The sequence below is a fragment of the Loxodonta africana genome, chromosome 18 (assembly GCF_030014295.1).
Source record: "Loxodonta africana isolate mLoxAfr1 chromosome 18, mLoxAfr1.hap2, whole genome shotgun sequence".
Taxonomy (NCBI): Eukaryota; Metazoa; Chordata; class Mammalia; order Proboscidea; family Elephantidae; genus Loxodonta; species Loxodonta africana.
Genome location: NC_087359.1, coordinates 63,699,970 through 63,712,678, shown reverse-complemented (window position 1 = coordinate 63,712,678; position 12,709 = coordinate 63,699,970). Strand labels below are relative to the sequence as shown.

The 12,709-nt window shown below is 40.7% G+C and overlaps 1 protein-coding gene across 16 annotated transcripts in view; it reads left to right on the top strand.

Annotated features, from left to right (window-relative positions):
- Positions 1–12,709, top strand: part of SMG6 (SMG6 nonsense mediated mRNA decay factor) — a 234,378-nt gene that overhangs the window by 25,316 nt on the left and 196,353 nt on the right. The gene's annotated exons all lie outside the window — the stretch shown is intronic.

Here is a 12,709-nt window from a genome sequence, read left to right as displayed (position 1 = left end):
TATGCAGAATCGTGCCACTAAAACCACAAGACTTATGGGAAAAATGGGGCTAGGAGCACAACACTTAAAAACTTCCTCAGTGACATACTAAAAAAAAAAGATAGGAACCTAATGAAAACAATAGCACAGTTTTTTTTTTTATGTGTTAAATGGTTAAGAAATCCATAAATACTACAATAAATATGCCACTTTATCTTTAAAAAGACCTGACATTTGCTGATGAAATGGTGTTTGGAAGGGTTGCAGCTGGTGCGTTACTGTAAAGTGGTGGAAGGACGGTTATCTGAAATCAGATGGACAGCTGTAAAACCAGGTGTGGATAGGCGTGGCTCGTGTGTTCACATGGCAAATCGAGGCCACTGGTAGATGTTGGAGAGATGTGTGCATTTTGTGTATTCCTATGTGCATTCTGGGTATTCCTCTGTGGCTCACCTAGGGTTCTCCATTCCCTTAGTGTTTCTCATGAATAAAATCACGCGTAAACAAATGAAAATTTGTGTTATGCTCAAATTGTTCCCTCATATATTAATCACAACGAAACATATTCACATTTTCAAATCAAGCATTATAGCAGAACTGAATGTATTTCCACTAATAATGTGTTTTCTTGGTATGTTCTTTATATGGCTGCATATTTCATCTTAAAGATGTATATCATTTATTTAACCTACCTATTTAATTCACATACTGGCTGTGAATTGCTTGCTCATTCTCATTGTCTTTTTTGGGTGATCAGCTGTAATAGGAATTGCTCCTTTGACAACTCCTAGGGAGTTTCTGTGAGTCGGAATCGACTGGATGGCACACAACAGAGTTTGTAGCATAGACTACCGAAATTCAGATCCATGAATAAGAAACAAGGTTTGGCCTCAGGTGGTTGTTAGTAATGATAGTGAGGACCTAACTAGTTTGTTCTCTATCTGCCAAGCCCAAGCTTTGGTTCTCACTCTCTGAATGACTACAAGAGGTCAGCTTGTGGGTTGTTGGTTTTCAGCATTGAACGTCCAGCCTGGGGAGGGACTACCAACCTCAGCTGCAAGTGGCATCCTCGTAAACAACTGAATCTCACATTTAAACTCCCTCTACAAGTCAGGCCACTCAAAATCAGTGCTGCCAGGGCTTCCAAGCATTCTTTAGCTAGTGAGTGTACCCTCTGCTCTGCTTCATCTCCTTTTGGAAATTGGAAAAGGTTGCTGCCTGGAAAATAAGTTGTTGCTGGTAGAGAGGAGACTGAGATTTCCACAGGAGTCAGGTTCTCCTTTGGTGCTGTGATATGCATGGGTGTTGGTCAGTGGGCTGGTCCCCTGTGATAGGCTCCTGGATTCTGGAAATAATAATTTGTTTATGGAATTTCTCATTGTTTACTTGTCATGTCTGCATTGTTAATTCAACAAAAGCATCACTATTCCATCCATTAAATTTGGCAGAATAGAGGTTGGCTGAATTTTTTGTTCCCCAGTTTGCTGATTGAAAAAGTTGGAGGGCTGTTCTTCTAGACAATGCTTTAGGCACCGTGAACTCAAACATGCAGAAGATGCTACTGTTGCCTTGTACCTTGGCTGTTGGAGGAAGTTGCCAGTGGCTTGGATAAAGTAGAGCAAAGTTGTTTTCTTTTTAAAAAAAATTATTGCTTTCTAAAATGCAAAAAAAAAAAAAAAGTGTGCTTATTGTCCAAAAAATTTGGAAATGCAGATAAACAGTGTTTACCACCTAGCGATGACCACCATTAATCTGTTAGCATATGCCCTTCCTGCCTGTTTCTGTAGGGCACAGCATTTATATGGAAAATGACTAATACCTGATACCTGACAAATCAGAAGGGAAAAATCCATGCCTAATCCTTCCACAACCCAGAATCTGATTGGAAAATTGACATTCTGATTTCTTAGGTCAGCACAGTTACCTGTACTTTCCTGTTTATCAAGGTAACACAATTAGAGTGATACTTTAATGACCTCCCTCCCATGCTTAGAGAGAAACTTCTCAAGTCACTTGAATAAGGAAGAATGAGTTGAAGAAAGGCTAGATATCTAATAGGACAAACTATTGTTTTGAAAGATTGAATATGAAAGGGTCCATTTCATGAGGAAGCATCTTGAACTAGTGATAAATTGGGGAGTGGGGGATTAATTTGAATCCTCTTGGGCACAGAAAGTTCTGACTGTGTTTGGAAAGCTGGGTTCTACTTGGAGAAGTTTATAAGCAGTAACGCTGGGTTTGGTTTCTAGGTGGGAATAGAGGTTGAAGAAGATTTAGTAGAAGAGCGATTGCTTTCTTTAATATTTTAATTAAATATTTTTGAATAGGTAACGTAGTCTCTGTGTGTATATATATGTATATATATGATTTTGGCTCCCTTTTCTTAGATTACTGGTGCAATGTTAGTCACCTTTGCCTTTTTTTTTTTCTCATATTACTTTTGGCCTTGGGAGATCATTCCATGAGTGATTGCCTTCACTTTGATTGTACCTCTCTAGAGGCTGGCAGTTTGACAGCTTTCATTAACTTTGTCCAACATCTTGTATGTCAGAGACAGGATAGTGCAAAGGTTAATAGCCTGGGCTTTGAGTCCTAAGTTCAAGTCCTAGCTTCAGCAGTTACTAGCTGGGAGCCTTTGGGCATGTTCCTTAACCTGGCTGAACTTCAGTTTCCTCATCTGTAAGACGATGATGGAAACCCAGGTGGCATAGGGGTTAGGAGCTATGGCTGCTAACCAAAAGGTCGGCAGCTGAAATTAACCAGACGCCCCTCGGAAACCCTGTGGGGCAGTTCTCCTTTGCCCTGTAGGGTCGCTATGAGTCGGAATTGATGATGATAATGATAGACTCAATGAGATAATGGGTGTAAAGAACAATGAGTAGCATATCACAAGTTCTCATATATTAGTGGCGGTAATTGTTACTTTATGACCTGTTCGGTTTGCATTTTTCTCTATCTCTAACCTGAGTGAACGTTGTAACCTGAGTGAACGTTGAGGCTTGGCAGTTCACATACTGGCAGCCCACTGTCTATTTATGGACATGTTTTGTTTGACTTAAAGAGTTTTATTTAATAATGAAACATTTCACACAAACACAGGAGAAAATAATGGAATGAATCCCCAGATACCCGTCACTTACATTCAGTAGTTTTCAAGATTTTTCCACATTTGTTTTGTTTTTCTCTTTTTTCTTTTTCCTTCGGTTGAAGTAGTTTAAAGTAAACCTTATACATCATGCCACTGTATCCCCACATACTTCCATACACACTTTCTGAAAAATAATGGTAATTTTCTTACATACGACAATGCCATCGCCACACCTGTATCTGATCCGTAACTTCAGTTCTTGGATTATCTAACAAATATCTTCTTGTAACTGGTTTGTGGAAGTCAAGATCTGCATGTTATTTTTGATTGTTTAGTCTCCTAAGCCTCTTAATGAAGAACAATCCTGCCTTCCCTTTTTAAAGTTTTCTTCATGTCTTTAACTTGTCACAGAAGCCCTGTCAGTTGTTGTCGAATTCCCACATTCTAGATTTGTCATTTTGTTTCCTTGCAGTATCATTTAACTTGTCCCTCTATTCCGTATATTCCTGTAAATGAGAGTTGGCTCTAGAAGCTTGGTTAGGTTCAGATTCAGCCTCTTTGGCAAGAGAAAGTCGTAGATGATACTGGGTGCCATATTTTGTACTGCGTCAGGAAGTGTCTGGTTATCTCACTTTTAGCGATGCTAAGACTAATCAGAGGGCTCAGATGGCTGAAATGGTGGATTTTTGTTTTGGTTTTTAATGTCAGTCAGTTGCCAGCTAGTTCACAAAAAAAAAAAAAAAAAAGATATGGCAACAGTCTGCTGGAGCTGAGTAGCAGCTACCCCCTCTTGGTGGGCCTTGTGTTCTCTCTCTTGCCACTGCCCCCTGCACCTTGCCGCCCCCACACATTGCTCTCTTACATTATCCACCTGTCTTCGTAGGCATTTAATTTTGTGACCCTCCCTTAAAAGTACCCCTGGAGGAGGTTAATGCAGTTGAGGTTTTTCAGAGGTGTTTACAGTGGTTTCTCAGAGATTCTCTTTAACATTGTTAAGTCCCCCAAACAGACCTGACTTTGGGCACGGGGAAGTGTTTTAATTATTGGGTCATAGGTATTTTACTGGGATTCACATGAAGTTGTCATTGGTGTTGACCCAGAATCTAGTTAGCAGTATACGCTGATACCAAGCTGGCTTACTGTCTGTCTCCCGTCTAGTAGCCTGGGAAATCTGAAGGTGTCAATTCTGTTTCCACATGAAATGTGTACGTCTGGGAATTGAGGCCTACGTACAGAGCTCTGGGACAACTTCTTTCCTCAGCATCCTGTTGAAGCCAGGCTTGGTGAGAGCTTACACTGCCTTAAGCATGTGAACTGGAAATCTCCAGGTGCAATCTAGTAAAGCCTGATTGCCACCTATCAAACCAATTGGTTAAAAATAAACCTTTTGTGTCTCATGTAATTTTTCATAGCCCCAGGCTTTATTTTATTTATTTTTATTATGGTAAGGTACATATAACATAAAATTTGCCATTTTAACCATTTTTAAGTGTACAATTCAGTGACATTAGTTATATTCACCATGTTGTACAGCCATCACCACTATTTTAAAACTTTTCATCACCCCAAATAGAAGCTCAGTGCATATTAAGTTGAGATTGCCATTCCCCTCCAGTCCCTGGTAACCATAATACTTCAGTCTCTGCATTTGCCTATTCTAGTTATTTTGTATAAGTGACTGACTTATTTCACCTCTGCATAATGTTTTCAAGGTTCATCCATGTCATAGCATGTATCAGGACTTCATTTATCCTTATAGCTGAATAATATTCCAGTGTGTGTGTGTCTGTGTGTGTGTGTGTATATATATATATATAAGGAGCCCTGGTGGTGCAGTGGTTGTGCACTCAGCTGCCAAACAAAAAGTCAGCGATTTGAAACCAACAACCGCTCTGTAGGAGAAAGATGTGGCAGTCTGCTTCTGTAAAGATTTGTAGCTTTGCAAACCCTATGGGGCAGTTCTGCTCTGTCCTATGGGGTTGCTATGAGTTGGAATTGACTTGATAGCAATGGGTTTGGTTTGGTTTGGGTATGTATATACCACATTTTTTTGTATCCATGCATCTCATGATGGACATGTGGGTTGTTTCTTTTGGCAACTGTGACTAATACTGCCATAAACATTGGTGTACAAGTATGTGTTTGAACTCCTGCTTTCAAGTCTCCTGTTGGGTCATATGCTTTAACCTTTTGAGGATTCCCCAGGCTTCAGTTGCCTGAAACCTCTAGCAGAGTAAGAACCTTATTTCCCTAAATTTGGGGATGTTTCTGCCTGGAATTTTTGCATGTTCTTCCTGCCTGAATCTCTTGGGTCTCCCTTTCTGTGGTGGTTTTTTTCCTTAGGTGCTCTATTGTAAGTTGAGAATAATAGTTTTCTTTCTGCCTCTGAATATGCAAAACTGGGTAGTATATAAGTATATATTTTTTCTTGCATTTAATCAAGAATCCAGCAAAACAAACATTGTCCAGCAAAGAAGCACCAGTTCACTTTGGGAAATCCAGGTTAGGTGACCTGGAGTGCAGAACTTTCACATGACCAACTTTATATTTGCTTGAGGGTTTTTTTTTTTTTAAGTGCGTTATGTAGGTGGCATTTTTCTTCAGATCCATCATTTGTCTTGCTTTTCAACACCCCTTGCATAGCTTGCGCATCTGAGCTGCCACTGCCACTGCTGCCACCCCTGCTGAAGCTGCTGAAGGTGCTGTATGTGGGTGGTACACATCTAATGCCTCTACCCTGTACTCTCACTCCCTCCCTCCACACCTGAGTACAGCCATAGGTCAGTGCATGGTTGTAGAAGGCCTGCTTCCTTAGGCAAGTTATCTTGCCTGTGTTGACTTGGAGTTCCAATTCCTAGAGTTGTATGGTGTCCCTTAGGTTAGCAGTTCCAGAGCTAGTGCCTTTATGAAGCTTAGAAAAAGCTTTTGGCCTGATTTTCTCTGGATAAAGTGAGCATTAATTTAATCTACAATGATAAAGAATAGTTGAGACATTATACTTGTAGGTAAATGCTGTGAAACCTCATTATTTCATTGTTCTGTAATTATATCAGCTTAATTTTTTGGCCTCATGAATATAAAGATTCCACATCTGTAAGGTGGGCACCATGGCAGTTTTTCAAGGTTGCTGTGGGGATTATATTACCTTTATGTCATTTATATAATCCTTTTGTAAATAGTTTGCAGTATGTACCTCTTGTTATATCCTTTTACCCTGGAAGCTCTTTGAAAGTATTCTTTTGTGAACTGAGATTTGGCAACATGAGATGACAAGAGTCAGTTCATAAAAGCCTCCTCATACAGGAAGAGACTCCAGGTTGTCTCTCTTTTTCTTAGGCCCTAAGAAGCAGCTTGATGAGATTACTCATCAAAGAAGGTAGGGACAAAAAAGTAGGTTTTTCAGATATTGATTATGTGAAGTGTGCTCGTGAGGAACATCCACTAACAGGCAAGGACTGAGGCTACTTGCCTGGACCCTAGGGCTAATGTCTTTCTTTGTCTTTTTGTGGCTGGCAGAGTAGAAGGTTCTCAAAGTACATTGGCCCCTACCTACAAGCCCTTAACCACCCCATTTGACCTTGGTCACCAAACCACTTCAGGGCTTTATTTTTATCCTAGGCGTTTCATTTCAAGATGTGAGGTTGGTTTCTTTGCTCTAACAGAGCAAAGTTCTCTGGGGGAAGAAATAGTGCCAGGGTGCAGTTGAGGCTGGTTAAACACCAAAACCACACTCTTCGTGTTTCTGGGCTTGAGACGTGACATAAGGCATGCTACAAACACCAGCTTCCACACTGTGAAGAAACCGTCAGATACTTGACTGTGTTTATTTTTGTTGTTGTTTTGTATTTTTAGACAAGTAAAGTGTGAAGCAAGAAAAGGCGAACCTTCCATTCTGCTTTATTCAGAAATCTAATTCTAAGAATGGATGCTTTCTTAAAATCCAGTATTTCCCAGCGTAAGGTTTTCATCTTCCCCAAGAGTATTGCTGAGAACTCACAACTTACCAGGTCTCAGGAAACCGGATTACCAACATATCCTGTTCGCGTGCATGTGTGCATTCTGTGTTACCCACAGGCCACTTTCCACCCCACGTGACCTTTAGTTACCATCCGGAAAGTCAGGACCCAGATACCAGTCAGAATTTCCAGGCTTTGGTTTGGTTTAGACATTTTAGCAAATGTTAGCAGTAGTAATTTTAAAGAGACTTTCTGAGTGGCACGCATGGTGAGTAGGAAGTAATAGATTCTGAAGAGGTGGGAAAGGCATTTGCCTGTGATCTTCTCAGTAACGTGTTTGAAACTGAACCTTCAGAAGGAAACTTGAAGCAATTGAGATGCACAAGAGAAAAGAGAGCTAATTGATTGATTAGAAGTCAAATATGTGCCCCAGTTCTTAGGTTTTAAGGCTAAATTCTGAAGCCCTTATTTCATTCATCGAAATCATAGGATTCATTATGAAGTTGTGTATAACACACTCCATCAGTCTTATTTTCATTAGCATTTCCCAATTAATATTTCAGCCAGAGCCGGTCATTTAATGAGTCAGTTGGAGTTCCTGGGTGGTGCAAATGGTTAACGCACTTGACTGCTAACCAAAAGGTTGGAGGTTTGAGTCCACCCAGAGGTGCCTCAGAAGAAAGGCCTGATGATCTACTTCTGAAAAATCAGTCACTGAAAACCCTGTGGAGCACAGTTCTACTCTGACACACACAGTCACCATGAGTCAGATTTGACTTGATAGCAACTGGTATTGGTTTTTTGTTTTTAAATGAGCGAGTTAATGGTCTAGAACAGGGGTGGGCAAGCTACTACAGTGGCCTGTGAGCTAACAATGGTTTTTATATTTTTAAAGCTTGTTTAAAAAGAGGAACATGTGACAGAGTCATATGTGGCTGGCAGTGCCTAAACTACGATGCTGTCTGACCCGTTACAGAAGAAGTTTGCTCACCACTGCTCTGGAAGGTGGGAAGGGTGGCGGCAGCTACTGCTGAACTCCTTCATTTAGGACAGCGGTTGTTAATGTGAGTGTTAGTACCTTTTTGGGCAGGCAGTTCTTCATTATGCTGGTCTGTCATTGCAGGATATTTAGCGTTCCTGGCCCCCGCCCACTAGATGCCAGCAGTGGTCCAAATGCATTTCCAAACACTCCTTTGGGGAGGGGTGGTCCTGTTCTGGCTGAGAACCTCTGATTTAGGAACTCGATGAACTCAAAAACGCCTGTTAAATTTTTCATCTTCGTTTCCTCTCCGTCTGAGAACCAGACTTGAGTTTTGGATCCTCATGGCATAGGAATCCACAATAGTGAGAAAGAATTTGGGTGGCTAGTGGAATAGGGAGTTTTCAGAAACGTTTTAAGGAGACCATTTGCTAAGTTTGTTTGTTGCTTGTTCATCTATTTCAAAAATTGTTGGAATTGTTTAATGAAAGGTTTGTTTTGATATTGCTCATGCTTTGAAAAACATGTTCCTCTCTGTGAGAGGAAGAGCGGCCATCTTTGGCCTTACTGTACAGATGATTTTGAGATCTGTGGGAATCTGTATGGTGTACTTGAGAGACTTGTTCTAAGCCAATGTAAAGATGTAGTTTTGGCATCTCATGAATAACCTGATATCCAGACTTAAGCCAGAACTCTGGGGCTAGAGAATTTTCCAGTCTGGGAGAGTTGACTGAGAAAAGTCCTCCCTTTGGCTCGTTACCAAGTTAGACAAGGGAGCAATCAGCTCCTGAGTTCCAGCCAACAGGAATGTATGTGAGGGTGTACTATAAATTGTCCCTTAGGACCCAGCTCCTGGTCTGTGAAGAGCCTTCCAAATCAGAATGAGACCGGCACATTGGATCCTTGTTCAATCTGCAGCTGCTATAGGGAGGAATAGAGTATTGAGGCGATGTTGCCTGGGAGCAGCTGGCTTCCTATAGTAACGCACTGCCTGTTGGTGGGTAAGAGACTGCACCGGCCTTTTGTTTTCCCCATGTTGCCTTTCTCACTGATTTCCTATATTGCTTTTTGTTTCTGACCGTACTTTTGGGGAGATGTATCCGTAGTTCTGTCATTCTGCAATCTCTCTCTGCTCTTAAAGGTTTCAGAATTTCATCGTCTTGAATGTGATGTGTTTGGGCTAAGACAGAGAATATGAAATAGTAGTTTTCTTGGCTCGTGATCTTTCCCCAGTCTGCAGACTGTTTGTTTGACTCCAGGGAAGAACTCCGGGTTTTTCTCCTCTTGGAAGCTTTTTTCACTTTACTCATAAATATTTACTATTGAAGTTGCTGCTCAGTTTAAGTCTCCCTGAGTATTACCATGTAAACTCTTTAGACCAGAGAAACTATCTGGACCCTCTGTCCTGATGCTTGAGTCCCTGTAAAATGTATTTACTACACATTTTTATTTTTTAAGAGCTTCAGTGGCTTTTTGAGTTATTTGTTTTTTATCTATCTGCTGATCCAGAATTTATGGAGCATCTACTGTGGGAATCCCTAGGTATCCCCTAGTGTTGTTCTTTCCATGTCATTCATGCCTACAGCCATCAGAGAGCTGCATACCCACAGGTGACATGTGGACCACCAGTAGTATTGCTTTTACAGAACTGTACTTCGGTGTAAGGTCTTCAGCCTATATTAAGACATATCATAATAAAGAGGTCTGGGGAATCATTGCTATTTGCATCACAAAGGGTCTTTCTGGAAATCCACGGGAGAAATCTCTGCTTTCCGTATCAGAGATAGTTATGTTGTGTGGGTTTTTGTTTTCTAAACCTTATGTACATTTATGAATTTGTTGTTTAGAATAACTCTATTTTAACTGTTCCGGAGGTTAGAGCCAAACTCTGTAACTTCCTTTAATAAGCATAAAGGACTTATTGGCATGCAGTTTGTGTCGTGACCTTATTACTGGTGATCTCTTTTCTATATTTTCTCTTTGGCTCCTCTGTCTTGTTTTTAATTTGTTTTATCTTGCAGCACACTATACACTTTGATATGTTGCTTTAAATAACAGATTCACAATTTTGTGTAGACATTTTTCTCTTTTCCTTATTCAGTGGTAAAACCTCTTTTTGGGGTAACTAGGAGTCCCTTTTTGTTTTTTTTGGAGTCCCTGAGGGTCAGGTTTTTTCCTACTGCCATTCAGGTCATTTCCGCAAATATTTAGTGAGCGTCTATATATTAGTCATTATTCTAGGTGCTGCACATACAAAGGTAAATGATGTTGGGCCTTCCCTCCAGGTACTCACAGCTTAATAGGAAACATGGAATATGTAAGTAACTACTCAAAAGAAAGCGTTACAAGTGTAATAATAGAAATATGTACTCCATACAGAGGTAGTAGAGGGAAGACAGAGGTTAATTTTGTGCCCTTAGTTTTGAAGGATGCAAGAAGTTCTTTAGGTAGATGTGGGCAGTACAGTTTGCTCACAGAAGGAATAGCATGGATAAAAACACAGTGTGGTTAGGAAACTGCAAACAGGTTCCTAGCCAACAGTCTGTCATTAGCATCTTAGGCCGTGGCACAGACATCCACATCCATGCTATCTAATCAGTCAGTTGGAACAGAAGATTCATCACAAGGTAGATACTTCTGGACTTTTGATTTGGCCCAAGCTTAGAAGTAAGTCCTTCAGAGATTTCTTCTCTGCTTTATTTTATGCATTAGCAAAGGTTGACTCATCCTAAAGTCATGTCTTCCATCATTCCGGGAAGCTTTCTGAGCCAAGCCGAGCTTTGCTTAGGAATAAGTTATGCTTTGTGTTGTGACCATTGGCAGTAAGTCGTCTTCTTGCCCATCACACGCACAGTGGGACTGCACTATTGAAGCATATGGGAAAGAGGAGTCTGGATAATACCTTCTGTGGGTTTACATTTTTCTGGGGAGTTTCTTTCTTGGTAAAGATGCTAAAACCTTATTCTCACTAATGAGATTTTGAGCTGACTTGTACCACAGACCTCTGAGATGCTCGATCCTAATTTGTAAAGCAAACTGTGTTAAATCAGTTGACATTCTCTCTGAGGAGTTTCTTTGGGAGGTTTTCTTTTACACTTCTGGACAGATCTGTAAAACAGTATGGTTCTTAAAATACTTAGAAGTGACATATGTCACAGGGTTGGATAGTGACTGATAGATCGCCTTGGTGTCCCTGAGAAGCTGTCGCTTTTGGTCAAAGCAGACTAGCAGTCAGATCTTATATCCCTGAATTTCCGTTTATTTCTAAGAACAAATTTCTTAATCTTTTTCCATGTTTGTACGTCTGTAAAATGGGGATATAGTCTGCACTATCAGCAGATCTAACATTTAACGCCAGTGTAACTACTGCACCTAGACAGAGTCCCAGACTTTTAGCACAGTCAGCTTCATTTCTGCTACCTCAGAGTTAGAATCTGGGTGGAGGTTAGGGCATATGGGGTAAAGAGTATTGGCTATGGAACAAAGACTTTTTATGGAACAGCAGAAAAGGTGGTTTGTTTGGTTTTTTTACTTTTGTTCTACAGTTTTGCATATATATAGAAAAGAGTACTTATCAAAGCTGGACAGGTTGATGAGTTATCACAAATTGAACAGGCTTGTGTAATCAGCAGAGTGATTGGTTTTTGACTTATATCACTTCCATTCTTTTCTTCCCTTTTAACTCTAAACTCAATTTTTGCTATATATTTGATAGTGATAGGGATAGAATGCTGTAGATAAATTAGGAAGAAGGCATAATGCTCACTTTGCCCCTGTTCTATTATGCCTGTCAAGATTGGTTTTCATTAAGAAAGGATAAGAAGGATGAGGGAAACCTGGAAGATTAAGAATTGGATCAATGATGAGAGATTCGAAGGTGTTTGCTCTGTCTTCTGAACTAGATAGTTTGAGTCTGGGAACTAGCACAGAAAAGGTTTGACTGACAAAGAGCTAGATGGAAGCAGGTCTTGCCTCAAGTCACAGTGAAACATGAATCCTTCACCAGGAGGGCTGTGGTTTTCGGCCTTACATTTGAACTCCCTGGCTGTTGAGGGGGAAGAGTGACAGCATGGCCTGCCAGCTCCTGGAGGTGCTGAGGTCCAGCATGGCCATGGCCTCCCAGAAGTTCTGCATTGCCAGGGTAATAGTCTTGCCTTTGGCATTATGAGCTAAAAATGCCAGTTTGTACCAGGTCATGCTTTTGTCTTTGTGTAACCCATTTTTATTCTGTTTTCTTCTCTTTCTGCTGCTGGCTGCCAGCGAGGTAGAGTTGCCTCTGTTGATAAAGAACAGATACAGAAGTTCACATCCAAACCTGAGTAACCATTTTTAACTTGAAACACTTTTCCTAGGAGTTGATGCGCCAGAATCCTTCCCTTATTTGGTGCCTTCCTTAAATCTGAAGCTTGCACAAGGTTGCCAGAGTTCTCTGTATGCTTTTTGGTGCCCACAGCAGAGTGGTTTATGAAATCTTCTTTTTGACCACGCTTGTCTTAAACTGAAGCTTCATTCTCATTTGGGTTCTTAGTTCTTGCTCCTCCCTTTCTTGAGACATTCAGGGGTTTTCCTGTATTGTGATAGGTGGGTAGGCAGGAGGGTATATTTTCAGGTAGTTTTTCTGGACTGTGCACAATCCCTTGATGATAGTGTGTGAATGCACGTATGTTCTTTGACTCTTAAAGATCTCTTTCCTTATTAATCAGGCAA